This window comes from Nannospalax galili, unplaced genomic scaffold, assembly GCF_000622305.1.
Source record: "Nannospalax galili isolate Female #2095 unplaced genomic scaffold, S.galili_v1.0 scaffold221, whole genome shotgun sequence".
Classification (NCBI taxonomy): Eukaryota; Metazoa; Chordata; class Mammalia; order Rodentia; family Spalacidae; genus Nannospalax; species Nannospalax galili.
This window is the reverse complement of record NW_008344592.1, coordinates 912,567-926,663: the sequence shown is the minus strand read 5'-3', so window position 1 is coordinate 926,663 and position 14,097 is coordinate 912,567. Positions and strand designations below refer to the sequence as shown.

At 47.7% G+C, this 14,097-nt stretch overlaps 1 protein-coding gene across 20 annotated transcripts in view; it reads right to left on the bottom strand.

Annotated features, from left to right (window-relative positions):
• Window positions 1–14,097, bottom strand: part of Epb41l1 (erythrocyte membrane protein band 4.1 like 1) — a 132,327-nt gene that overhangs the window by 64,154 nt on the left and 54,076 nt on the right. For 16 of the 20 annotated variants that reach the window (XM_008840776.3, XM_017800034.2, XM_008840774.3 and 13 more), the window contains exon 1: window positions 13,894–14,021. The exons of 2 other annotated variants lie outside the window; for them this stretch is intronic. The gene's annotated coding sequence lies outside the window, so the exon portion shown is untranslated. Of the gene's footprint in view, window positions 1–13,893; window positions 14,092–14,097 lie in introns of those variants that run through there. 2 more of the 20 variants (XM_008840777.2, XM_017800041.2) reach the window with 1 other exon arrangement.

Below are 14,097 nucleotides of genomic sequence, written 5' to 3'. Positions count from 1 at the left end.
TGGGCACTGTAGTGGATCCTGGGGGAAGCTCCTGCTGGTTCCCATGGAGCTCTCTGTAGTGAGGGGATGGCACGGTCCCAGGAGAGACATGGAAGGGATTTACATCTGCCAGGAAGGATATATTTCAGCCTCTCCAAAGAACTTAGGACCTGGTGATCCAGAATGTGGTCTCCATTCCTAAAGAAGCTTCTGTGGTAGTCTAGAGATGACGTTGGAGCATTTAGACAGGAGATGGTGGGGAGGGCACTTAGGCTGAGTCATCTTGTGGGCAAAAGGCCAGTCCTTGATGCTCTGACACCTCAAAAAAAACCTGTAAATGGAGCTCCAGACAACCTGGTAGGAGGGACTGGCTGACCTGAGCAGAAGAGCAGGAGCTGGGGTCAGGAAGGCCACCCTGCAAAAGTCAGAAGTGTCGACAACTATGGGGAAGGGCTGGACCTACCATGGAGCATCATTGTGGCCAGGCCCAGGCCAGAGACTCCCCATCTTTCACAGACAAATCAGGCCACAGGGGTCAAGGGCACCAGCTGCAGAGCTAAGCACACAGAGTCCCAAAACCTGGCTTTCTCTGTGACTTTGGGCAAGTAAGCCTCAGCTGCCTCCCCAATAAAACCTTTCAAGGTGGTGATAAGGATTCAGAAAAGTAACAGAGAGAACACTTAGAAGACTATGCAGTCAATAAAACAAGCCTGAGAGGGGCTGGAGAGATGCCTCAGCTATTAAAAAGCACCTGCTGCTCTTGCAGACGGCCTGGGTTCTGTTCCCAGTATCCATGTCAGATATTTCACAACCTCCTGTATCTCCAGCTCCAAGGGATCTAACACCCTCTTCTGGCCTCCTCAGGCACTGCACTCACATGCACATACCCACACAGAGACATACACATATACATATAATATTTTTTTTAAAGCCTGAGACCAGATTTATAATGACAAGTCATAATGGGAAGACGTGAGAATGGCCTGAGAGAAAGCGTATAGACATGGCTGCCTAGAATGGAGGCAGACAGAGCATGCTCTATAAGACAGGCCAGCAGAGCCAGACTAATGATACCAACACATGCACAAGATTAGAAAAGACAAAGGTCAGCCAGACAAGTGAATGCTAACAGGGCCCATACCAGCCCTGCCTAGGGAGAGGAGCCCTGAGTGGCCCAGGGTAGCTGGCTCAGCAGGATGTCAGCATCCTAGAGCTCTGCAACATTGCTGGGGCCACTAAACAGCCTTCACATACTCTAAGCCTTCCATCTAGATGGCCTGCAAGGAGATGTCCTGACCCAGCTGAGGCAATATCCACTTGGCTGGGTGGTTGTGCCACCTCTTAAAAATGGACCCACTGGCATCTGGTTAACCTTCTAATCAGGGTTAGCATGAGTCTGCATCTCAGAGGCCAGTCATCAGATTTGTTCGTTTTCTCCATCCCCTGAGCTTCTGCCCAGATCCAAACCACATGCCGGGATGGTTGCTCCAGGGTCTCCCTGCTGTCATTCCTGGGATTTATTTTCCACAGAGCAGCCACAAGAATCTTTGCAAAACTCTAGTTGGATGCCCTCATTAAAACCTCCAGTGGTATGTGGTAACACAAGCCTGTAATCTCGGCACTCAGGAAGCTGAGGCAGGAGGACCTTGAGTTCAAGGCCAGCCTGGACAACATAGTGAGGCCTTGTTCAACAAAAAAATCCAAAACAACTCAAATGACTTTCCATCAAAACAAAGGACATACTCCTTACCAAGCTATAGATCCCTGTCCGTGGCCCCTGCCCATCCTTCTAGCATCAGCTCCCATCCCTGCTGCCTGACTCTGCCACACCACCACCAAGGAGGTTGTCACCCCTCTCTGTGCTTCAACTCTGCCAGGTTTGTCCCTACGTCCAGGCTTTGTCCTTAACCATCTCTCTGCAGGAACAGTGAACTTTCAGCTTTTGATGGTAGATTTAAAAGCTCCTTGTCTACCCTGTCTAAAATGGGTCTCTTTCCCTAGTCTTTTGGGTACAGCAAGCTGTTGTTTCTTCATTTGTGTCTGTTATTTTAACTATTTTTGTCTATTTTTGTGTTTTTGTGAGTTTTCAAGAGCTCTCACTGGATAGCTCAGGCTGAGTTTGAACTCAAGATCCTCCCGCCTCAGCTTCTCTGGTGCTGGTATTATGGGCATAGGCCACCATACTTACCCATTTTAACCATTTTTTAAGGGTAAGCTAGTCAAGTTTACTGGGAAGTAGAATAACAGCTCCCTATAGCAGGGAGGAGTCTGGTAAATAAGTTACCCCATTTTAACCATTTTTAATTGTAACAATTCAGCAACACTAATAACATTCACAGGGTTGCACAACAATCTCTATTTCCAAAAATGTTCAGAACTACAAACAAACTGTTATACATTAAGTAGATTGGGTTCACAGTAATCACAAACTGAATTTATATTGATAGATTTGCTTATTCATTTCTAATTCCCCTCTAGAATATGAACTCCATAAAGATTTTTGCTTCATTCACCATTATTGTGAAGTCTTAGAGGAATTCTTGACAAATAACATTAGCTAGGTATGGTAAAATGAATCTGTAGTCCCAGAGACTTGGAGGCAGAGGCAGGAGGATTACTTGAGTGAGCCCACGAGTTCAAAACCAGCCTGAGCAACAGCGCAAAACCTCATCTCAAAACCAAACAGAACTCTGTGTGGTAACACATGCCTGTAATTCCAGAACTCAGGAGGCTGAGACTCTTGAGTTCAAGAGGCTGAGACATGGAGTTCAAGGCCAGTCTGGGCTGCATAGCAAGGCTCTACCTCAAAACAAAGCAATAATAATAAAAATTAACATTCTGCAGTTAGCATTTACAGAGTTTGCTACTTGCCAGACATTGATCCAAGAACTCTACAGCCTGTAACAGTCGCTCTTATGACCTCCATTCTACAAAAGGAGAAACCAAAGCAGAAAAGTTAAGTAACCGGCCCAAGACGACACAGCTAGTAAGAAGCAGCGCCAGAATCCCCGGGCTGTACTCACCTCCAGAGCCTTCATGGCTCCTAGCCAGGCAAACCCTTGGATGATCTCGCAGACCTGAAGCAGGAGATTTCTGCGATCCAGGCCCTCCTGCTATTCTCCTTATTGCACTGATGAGAACACACAGACTCCAAGAGGCAAAGTATTTTCCACAAGGTCAAAATGCTGAGCCAGACCGCTGCGATTTCAAAGGCCTTCCCATTGAAATGCAGCATTTCAGCAACCTGGGTGGGGTGTGGTGGGGTGGGCCCTGAAGTCTTATGGGGATGGAGTGGGCAAAGAGCAGACTTCTCAAGACTGAGGAACAAATCCACAGAGAAGAGCTAAGCTCAGGATCTCTACCACTGCTTTTCCTTTCAAGACTGCCACTTCCTACCTGACGGGCTAGTCACTTCCTGTTCTTGTTTCCTCGTTTGCCTCCCACATCAGAGTAATACCATGGCAATAAAGTATTACGGAGAATGAAGGGACTCTGAGAGGGAACAGGAGATGCCCGAGACATGCCACCTGCACAAAAGAACAGTCACTCCCTGGATGGTGAGGCTCTCTTCTAAATCCTGGATGCTAGTGACACCTAAGACTTGGCCAGGTGTTATGAGGGTTCTGTTCCAGAGGAGAGTCAAAATAGCAGAAGGAAGGAGAAGAGAGATAGGGAGAGGAGGGACAGAGAGAAAAGAGATGGGGTGGGAGGCAAGGAGGGAGAGAGAGAACATCAGGAGACCACCAGAGATCCCAGGCAGAAAAAACAAGACTTAATTTCTTTTGGGTAGATCAAGTGGGTACATCTCTCCCACCCCCTCCCCTGGCAACAATGTTTCCTGGGCTGGTGCCTCTATTGCACAATTATGAAGTCAGGAGTGGTGGCACATGCCTACAATCCCAGCACTTGGAAGACAGAGGCAGGCGGATCTCTGTGAGTTCGAGGCCAGCCTGGTCTACATAGCGAGTCCCAGGCCACCGGAGGCTACAGGGAGACCCTGTCTCAAAAAGCATAAAGAAACAGTGGTGTAACCCACTAAATGTCCCCTAGGATCCCTTGCCTGCTGCTTCTGGGTGGGTTTGGCAGGAGGGCAGGAGAGCTGTCGTAGGCATTCTGTTTTCCCCAGTTTCCCTCACTGTGGCTCTGGTGGTGGTGAGGTCCTCAGGTCCGTGGCCTGCTCCAGCCATCAGGGAGCTCAGGTTACACAGTTCCCTCCTTCAGCTCATCCAGGCTAGGAATGATAACCGTTTCTGTCATTGCTGGTGTGGGGTGCCTCAGTATCTGTAGATTCCCTTAGCTCTACTCACACCCCCATCAGCATCTCCTCTGGAAGCATTTGAGTAGAATCCTGTTTCCAGCCAAAGACTGACCTCCACCTGGTTCTAATGGGTAGGGGCTGGGAAGTGACAGCACCAGTCTGAAGAGAAGGCAGGACACCTTCAGCAAGCTCATAACAACCCCTCCCCAGTGCCTCAATTGCTCCATCTGGAAAACAAGATAACTCTGTACCCCTCACAGGTATCTGTGGAGATGGAATTGAATTGTACTCATAAAGTACTTAACATCAAGACCCACAGTGAGCGCTCAAGAGATACTAGACAGTCTTATCTTTGTTCAAAGACCAACATGTTAACAATCACATTCCCCTAGAGATGGAAATATAGGACTGTTAGCTTTTGCTCTGTATGCTTCCATTTCCCCACTATGAATATGTGAGAACTCAGAAAAGAAAAAATAAGACGTGTGTATACATACACCTAAAAGACTTCTCTCCTCTGGCAACGATGCTACCTCCCATAGGGATTTCCCCTACACTGAGCATTCTCTTCCTCAAGTGACACTGGATGGATGTGAATAAAATGACTGGAGGGTACAGGCTGTGCCCCATCTGAGCCAGTCTCAAATGGTCTAAGAGGATCTGAGCCCACAGTTCCTTACGGGTAGGTCTCGGGTCTGGATATGGCACTGGGGAGATGGCAATTTGTCAAAGGCCTGTGGTACTCACAGGAACCACATTAAATAAAATCAAGCAATGCAAAGAGACTGCCACCTGCCAGCAACTGGCTTCCTGCCCAAAAGTTTCACAGGCTATCACAGAGCCACAGACTGATGTGCAGTTGTGGGCTGGGGACCATGTGACAGTTTCAACTCACAGAGTAATGACATCAAATAGGAGAGATGCCTCCCGCTTGGACCACACTGACAACTGCAGGAGGCAGACGAGACCTCCTTTGTCATGGCAGCTCTGAAATCCTTCAGGCCTTTATCTCATTTGAGCTGTGCAAGGGCCACACAGGGTGGCAGGGTTTACTCCCTAGGCTGGCTCAGCTGGCCAAGGTCACATAGCTAGTCAGCTTTAGTACAGTCAGGACTTGGACCCAGGTCTGCTGGCTCACAGCCCAGTGCTCTCCTCAATCCAGCTACATTCCAACCTCTAACTTGCTCTAAATCATGTAACCAAAGCTTCTGTTGCTCTGGATGTAGAAATAATAGCAGTAGTATCAATCCCTCCCACATGCAGGGTAGTTTAAATTTTAAAGGAGACTTATTTTTACTTACTTATTTTATTCTGATACAAGATTTCACTATATAGCTGAGACTGGACTTGAACTCCAGATCATCCTGCCTCAGCCTCCCAAGAGATGGAATTACAGGTATGTACCACTATGCCCGGCTTGAGAATTCTTTTATAATCATTTTGCTTGGATGTCACCAATGAGTGGTGGTTGAGAGGGTGCAAGGAACAGCAGGTAGCTGCAGAAACAAATGGAACCGGAACTGGAATCCTTACTCCACAGGCTGGGTAGAATACTTAAGGTCTCTGAGAGCTAGTGTGAGCAGGTAAAATGAGAATAGTCCCTCCACTGCCACCATACCTCAAAGGCATTTAGTGAGGATGAAACAACTGAAAGCCCACGAGGCTCCGAGCTCACCCTGGCGCAGCATTTGACATACAGCAGATACTTGGCAGGTGGCAGTGATGGCTCTGATCCTTATCACACAGATGGACACACTAGGGTCCAGAGAAGGTAAAGAACTTGTCCAAGAATCCTCATGGCTTAAGTGACAGCAAAAATCCAGGGCAATAGCTTACAACATGCTAAGAGAATATGAAAATGTCTCAGGTAAACTACCTACTGATAAAAGAAAGCAGGTGTCCCCTTGGGACATCTTCCCACACTGAGGATGATAGGGACAGGGTCTCACTGGGAAGCAGGGAAGGAAGGAGAGAGGAAGAGGGAGAAGCAGCAGACCCTCAAGGACAAGTCAAAGCCTCACAGTTTCTAATTTTTCCTCTTCACTTGACTTTCATTAATTGTTAAACGCTATTAGAGTTCTTTGTTAGTGTTGTTTTGAATAGAGTAAGTGTCCATCAACAGGAAGCTGGTCAAATTAGATAGGATTTATCCATTAAAATAATTATAAAAGTATCACATATCTATTATGACTTTTTTTCTTAGCAGTTCTGAGAAATGAATCAAGGTACTTACACATGCTTGGCAAGCACTCTACCACTAAGCTATGTCCTCAGACATGAAAATTTGCAAAGCACAGTTTATATATACAGACACAAAAAGATACCAGTAAATAGTTAAATGGAAATGCAAATTATAATACAGTAATCCTGTTTGTGACTCACTCCTGGTATAGATAATGTTATGGAAAGTTTACATTGTCATTGGCTGCCTCTGAAGGGAAGTATCTGAATTATTCAGATTTTTCATAAGGTATCTTTTTAAATCACATTTATTTATTTACTCTGTGTGTGTGTGTGTGTGTGTGTGTGTGTGTGTGTGTGTGTGTGTGTGTACGTGTGCCCATATGAATCAGAGCATACATGCGGGAGTCAGGGGGCAATCTTCAGGAATCCCTTCTCTTCTTCCACCTGAGGATTGAATGCAGGTCATCAGACTTAGTTCAATCACCTTTACCCACTGAACCATCTCTATAGCCCATTGTTTGTATTTAAAACTAAAGGGCCAGGAGGCGGCTCAGCAAGTAAAAGCACTTGCCTTGCAAACCTGACAACATGAGTTCCATGCCTGGAACCCATGTAAAGATAGAAAGTAAAATTAAATTAAAATTAATGAAATTTTTTTTAAAAACTTAAACAGAGCTGGAGAGATGGCTTAGCAGTTAAGAACGCTGGTTGTTCTTTCAGAAGACCCAGGTTCGAATCCCAGAACCCACATGGCAGCTAACAACTGTCATTAATTCCAGTTCCAGGGGATCCAAATGGGCTCTTCTGTCCTCCACGGGCATTGCACAACACGGGTGCACTTACCTACATGCAGGCAATACACGCATACACATAAAATAAATAAATAAAATATTTTTTTAAAAAACAGCTTAAATAAAAAACTAAGGGTCCAAGGAGATGGTTCAGTGAGTAAAAGCACTTGCCACGCAAGCCTAATGGCCTGATTTTGGATTCCTGGAACCCATGGAAAAAGCCAGATGTGGTACTTTGCATCTGTTAATCCCAATACTTCTATTGTGAGGTGGGAGGCAGCGATAGGAGAATCACCTGGAAGCCGACAGGCCAGCTAACCTGGGGCACACCACAAGCAGCAGAAGCAAGACAGACCCTGCCTCAAAAGGCAGAAGGTGAGAACCATCTTCTGAAAGTTGTTCTCTGACCTCTACACATGTGCTGTGGCATGCACGGGCGCAAATCATATACGGATACATACATATCACACACATACAAAGATTTTTAAAAAGCTAAGAGCTAGCCGGGTGTGGTGGTGCACGCCTGTAGTCCCAGCACTTGGGAGGCAGAGGCAAGCGGATCTCTGTGAGTTCAAGGCCAGCCTGATCTACACAGTGAGATCCAGGACAGCTGGGGCTACAGGGAGACCCTGTCTCAGAAAGACAAAACAAAAATACAGAAAAAAAAAAGAAAGCTAAGGAAGATTTGTTTGAATCAATCTCATTTACTTCTGATTGTACTTGTGTGACTCCATTTCTGACTGTTTTCTTCCAATCTATGTCTACAATCAGACCCAACTTTATACCACCATAATCTGAATGCTGATTGGTGGTCTATGGTGGTATGGTGTTGTGGAACTATAACATTTAACATTGATGGTATCAGAAGTATCTCCACATTGTGACCTCTTCATCATCACAGCTAAGGTCATGGTGCTTCATTATGAACAGGCTAACATCTGAGATTGTACATGCCTTAACTAATGTAGTCTAACAACCTTAAGAACAGGTTTGTGGACTACCCACATTAAAGGCCTAGAAACTAAGTCCTAAAGAGATTAACTGGTTTGCCAAAGAACTTGCAGCTGGTAAGAACAGAAATGAGACTTCGGCCCTGGTCCCTGAGAGTCCAAAGTCCTCAGTGGAGATCTCTTCCCTCCCTTTACTGCTTTAGACGGTCCTCCATCTATGATTAAACAAACAAACAAACAAACAAAAAAACTTGATAATGATGCAAAAGCAATATATTTTCAGTAAAATCATACTTTGAATTTTGAGTTTTGAACTTTCCCTGGTCCAGCAACATGCCATAGGATGCCCTTGCAGGATGCCAGGCAGGGACAGCTGCAAGTTGCAACTCCAGGTCGGCTCTTCGATTACAATGGTGACCAGCCAGTGCTTGATAGTGCACCTTGCTGCTCAGCTCAAAGTTAGGTATATGTAGTGCATTCCTGACTATTTTCCAATTATAATGGATTTACTGGGATGCAGATGCAACTCCATTGTCAGTCAACCAGCATGTGTACTGAACAGTTAATGAGAAGAATGTGGCAAGTATTGGGTCTTACAACTTACATGACCCAGCCAGCCAGATAGCTCATGAGGAAAAGTCACTTGCCTCCAAGCCTGATGATGACCTGAGTTTGATGCCTGGAGCCCTCACAGTGAAAGGAGAGAACCCATTCCTTCATACACACAAATAAATAAACACGTGAAAATTTAAAAAAACAATTTACATGACCTTAAACAAGTCACTTTCCCCTTTCCACTCTTCCACTGGACAAGCATTTTTGGTCATGAGCAACATGCCATCAACAGAATAGTGAATAAAACATGAGTCCTGCCCTCAAGGAGAACAGAGGCCAGGCTTCACATTTTCATGCACAGGAAGGATTAACCCACCCCACCTCTGCTACTGAACAGTCATAACCATGAGATGCAGAAAGGATGCAAAGAGCTCTCTGATACCTGGCTCTGTGCTCTGAGATGACAATTTCTGAGGCTGTTCACCACTGAGTATTATTTTACCAGTGGATGTTCCAAAATGTTCTCAATCATCTTCCTGTTGTTGGACATTTAGTCCCAATTTGCTGCTATTATAGGCGAGCTCTGATGGAGATATATCCAAAGGAAATCATTCAAAAGAAAAAAGCCAGATGCTCAAAGAAGATACTGCCCAACCTACCAAATGATTGACAGGAGACCAGCCCTTCTCCATCTCACCAAGCCTCAAACTGAAATCCCATGCTCATGGCATTCCCCTCCTCCAACCTGGCAAGTCACATGCCACTTATAGAAGGACATATTAGTACAGCTTCCTTTCTTCCCAGCCCAAGTCCCTAAGATGAGGCTTCTTTGCAAGGTCACAGTCTACCCTCTTTGTGGGTCACACAGTTGCCAAAGAGACCCTCCCAAAACACGGGTCTATCATGCTCCTCTGCAAAACAACCCTTGCAAAGGTCCCCAGAGCCTCCATGCTCACATGCAGCCCAAATACTTCTCAGCCTGACATTTAAGAGACAGAAGGGAGAGCGGAGCAATCTTACAGAGTTGCTGCAAGGTGCCAGCACCATGTCGGGTCTTTATATAACAACAGCTATGTGGTCCCTGTGGCCACATTTTACAGGTGAGGAAACTGAAGCCCAAGCCAGCTAAGTGATATTCCCATGGCCACATGGATGGTAGCAAGCAGGGAAGATTCCAGAGCTTCCCCAGAGATCGAAGCACAAGCTGACTTTCTGAGTCCCCTCCCAGCTCTCTGGCTCCTCCCCAGACTCTGTCCCATGCACATCACACCACCTGTTCTTTTTCACAGGCAACCCACTTTCCTCCCAGCCCACCTGGGTCAGCGGGCACCTTTCCCCTACTCTTAAACTTTTACTTGGCCTATAGTATCTAGATCAGATCAGGGGCCATTGCTCTTCTAGATAGCTCTGAGCATTAAAACAGGTAGCTGCACTAGCATACTCTTACCTTTGGGGCCAGCAACAAGGTTCTGCCACCCATAACTTGCCCAGACAGACTTAAAAAATGTTTTTCTGTGAGCATGAGTGTGAATATGCATGTATGTACCCACACATGCATGCAACTACCTGCAGAGGCCAGAAGAGGGTGTCAGATCACCTGGAACTGGAGTTACAGAGTTATGAGCTGCCCAGAGTGGGTACTGGAAACCAAACTCTGGTCCTCTACAAGAGCAGCAAGCACTCTTAACTGCTAAGCCATTTCTCCAGATCCTTAAATTATTATTTTATTATTATTATTATTATTATTATTATTATTATTGTTGTCTGTGTGCATGATTAGTCTGTGGGGGGGCTGTGTTTGTGCCATGGAATGCTTTCAGAGGTCAAAGAGAAACTCTCAGGAGTCAGTTCTCTCCTTCTACAGTGGGATCTAGGAATCAAACCCAGCTCATCGGGCTTGTATAACAATCACTTTCACTTGCTGGACCTCACTAGCCTTTTCCCTGTTTGTTTTCTGAGATCTCACTATATAACTTAGCTTTGCTGATCTGGAACTTACTTTGTAGCCCAAGCTGGCCTCAAACTCATTGCAATTCTCCTGTCTCAGTCTCCTGAGTGCTGCTATTACAGACATGTCACCATGTCTAGCTGGCCTAGCTACACCTGAGACTTTGGGGAATGGTATGTGCCTGACTGGGTGACTGCTTCAAACTGAAGATGACCTCTGAGAAGGAGCAGAGGCCTGCCTGCATAACCTCAGGAAAGTGGTTCTGACCCACACTTCCTCCCTCACCTCCTAGCTTCCTTCAGTAAGCCTTGGTTAGCTTTGATCTATAAAATGGGAAGAAGAAAAACTGCTACCTCACAGGGTTTTGTGAGGAATGTAGGAGTTGTACATGTAAGACATTAAAATAGTTCTTGGCATGTAGTAAGAGCTCAATAAATGTTAGCTGTTACTATTCTTATCCATATGTCTCCTTCCTACAAAGAAAGCAGGGCCAGTCTGCTGCCACCCCCACCCAGCCGGGCACAGATCCCTGCTTACAGGGATATAGTACCCACTGGTGCCTGGGCATTTCTATGTATGTGGTTTCTGGTCACTGAAGTCCTACCAAATGTGGCAGGGGACAAGTGACAGGGCCACTAGTCTCTCTTGACAGCCATTGAGCACAGGCAGTCTGAAGTTTCCCTGCTTCTAGGGGATCCTGGCCAGGAAGCTGAAGGCCAATGCTAACCTCTCCCTCTTGGCACTTGTTTGTCCTTGACCCTCAGGACCTTGAAAGTATTCAGGCCATAGAACCACTCTGCCTCACTGACAGACTCAACACACAGATCTTTCCATCTAGATCAGCCCTGGCCCACCAGCTAATTACTGATCTCCACTGGACACCTACCAGGTATACACTGATCCAGGTCTAATGTCATAATAAGGGGAGGGACTCTGGACTCTGACAGCCCCACACTTTGCAGCTGTGTAACCTTCAGGCACTCTGAGCTTCAGTTTCTCATCTCTCAAAAGCAGATAATAATACTATCAAACAGGGTCACTGGAAGAGAACCAAAGCACTAGCAGGGAATGACACACTTTAAGTGCTCAATAAATACCATCCCTCTAATTGTACAATTACTGATATTGCTCCAGGTTGAAATTATCATCTTGCCCAGGTGTGGTGGTGCAAGCCTTTAATCCCAGCACTCGGGAGGCAGAGACAGGCCTGGTCTACATAGTGACTTCCGGGCCAGCTGAGGCTACAGGGAGACCCTGTCTCAAAAAAAAAAAAAAAAAAAAAAAAAGACTAAAAAAAAATAAATAAATAATCATCTCTCTTTAATAAACAGTGAAGAGAAATCCAGACAGTGACCAACAAAATGCCAGGCTGGAGCCAACAGAGGCCCAGCCCATGTAAACCAGTCTAGACAAGAGACCCTCTCTACTCTCCCCTGGAGACTCAGGCCTGAACATCTCTGAGTACCCAGAGTCCTCTCTGCTCTACATTCTGAGGGGGTCCAAGGCTCTTCATTTCAGACCAGGCAACTCTTGTTCACCTCATGGGGCAAGGGCTGAGAAGCAATGGAAAAGCTCTAATAAAAGGTAGCTTCAGCCTCCAGACTGTAATGCACAGTCTCTTGCAGAGTGTTGTGTATGGGATGACTACCAGAGCAGTCGGAAAGCAGGCATTTGGGCCAGAAGAAGCCCTGACCAAGTGGTAGAAGACCTAAGTGCATTAGTGCTGGCTCTCCCGCTCATCAGCTATGTGACCTTGGACAAGTCACTATTCCTCTCTAGGCCTTGATTCACTTTCAATATTAACCCAGTGAGAACTGCAGTACCCAGCACTGTTCTCATGTGGGGTTCTATAGAAGGAGCTCATGGACCTGGACCCAGGAAGCTGCCACAGGCCCAGGGAGGGTTTTAACAGAGGCAAAGCCCTCCCCAGTGAGCTATTCCAGGACTGCTTTCCTATGTTCCTGAAATCCTAGACTGTGTTCTGTAAGCCATAAATTTTCTGCATCAGTTTCTAGGCAGGTGGGACCTCAGGCTGGCCAGCAGAAGCTAGCTCCATGCCCGCACAGACCAGCAGAGTCTCTCTGGGCCACCATGGCTGAGAGGAGGCTGGCACAAACTGCCTCTGCCATAGGCTCCATCTGGAGGCATGGGTGGGCAGCAGGCACACAATGCCTCCATTCTCCATACCGTAGCCTGGGACAGGAGCCTCTAGGGACACCATCCCAGTACCCAGCTCTCTACCTGGCCCAACTGCTGTGATTCTGGAAGGCTCCTAACGTTCAGGGAGAGGGACAGATGGAGCAGCTGGACCCCACAAGGCTCCAGAGAGGGCCTAAATCCATCCCTCTTATACTCCCACCTTGGGGTGCAGGGGAGGTGACATGGAGATCCAGAGTGATGGTGGGAACATGTGGTAATGCTCTCCCTCACCAATGTATCACAGAGCTCTGGGGGAAAGCAAGAACCATGGCTGGCAGCAGAGAAAGAGAGGCAGCAGTCCCAGAATGTTTCCCTGGTCCTTATCTAGCCTTTCAAAGTCCCCATGGACCCTCTGGCCCATATAGGCAGTGAGTGGCCTCAGCACCCAATAAATACCCTAGTGGCTGGAGTCACCTGCACTCCTATCCCTGACCCCAGGACCTCAGTCTCTTGGGGACTCGACCTCTCCAGGTGTGAAGGATCTTGACACACAAGTCATCTTCCTCTGATCAGTGAGGACGACTACTGGTCAGCACAATGCCAGCTCAGAGGTCCTAAGTCCTGAGTTTGTGCACCCAGCTCAGGGAGACAGGGGAAGGAGGAATGGGAAGCCAGTTCAGAGTGGGTAAGGGTCTGTAACCAGAGGGTAAGGACGATGGTGAGAAGTCCCCAGCGGCCAACCTCCAGCCAAGACACTGTCCTGCAGCATGGAAGCTATAGGAGAGCCCTGGGCCGCCAAAGGAGACAGCTGGAGTGGCCTTCCACAACAGAGTGGGCCAGCCTCCAGAGCCCAGCAACCGCTCGCTCACTCTACAGGAAGGCATCAGCCCACCTCTGACTCCGGGAGCTGGGGAGACAGCAGAGGTGAGTGGACCGGCTAGGTTCCCCCCGACACTGACCAGAGGGTAACAGCCTGCAAACTCTGTTCCCAATCTTATCCCCATGCCTCCCCCAGGGCGAGAGCCTGGGCCTAGATGGAGCACGCCCGGGTCCCCCGCGCCACCTGACCACCGGTCCCCACGTGCCTACCTGGCCCTGGGGGTCCCCATCTCCGGCCGGCTGGGCGAGGGGCGGTCCCCTCTGCTCCTCCGGGCCCCCCCCGCAGGCCGCCGGGAGGGGCGGAACGGGCCTCGGCGGGCTCTGCGGAGCAGCCTGTTCCGCGACACCCCCGCCCGCTGATGGATGCCGACTGCAGCAGCAGCGGCGGCAGCGGCCGCGGCGGTCGGCGTGCGC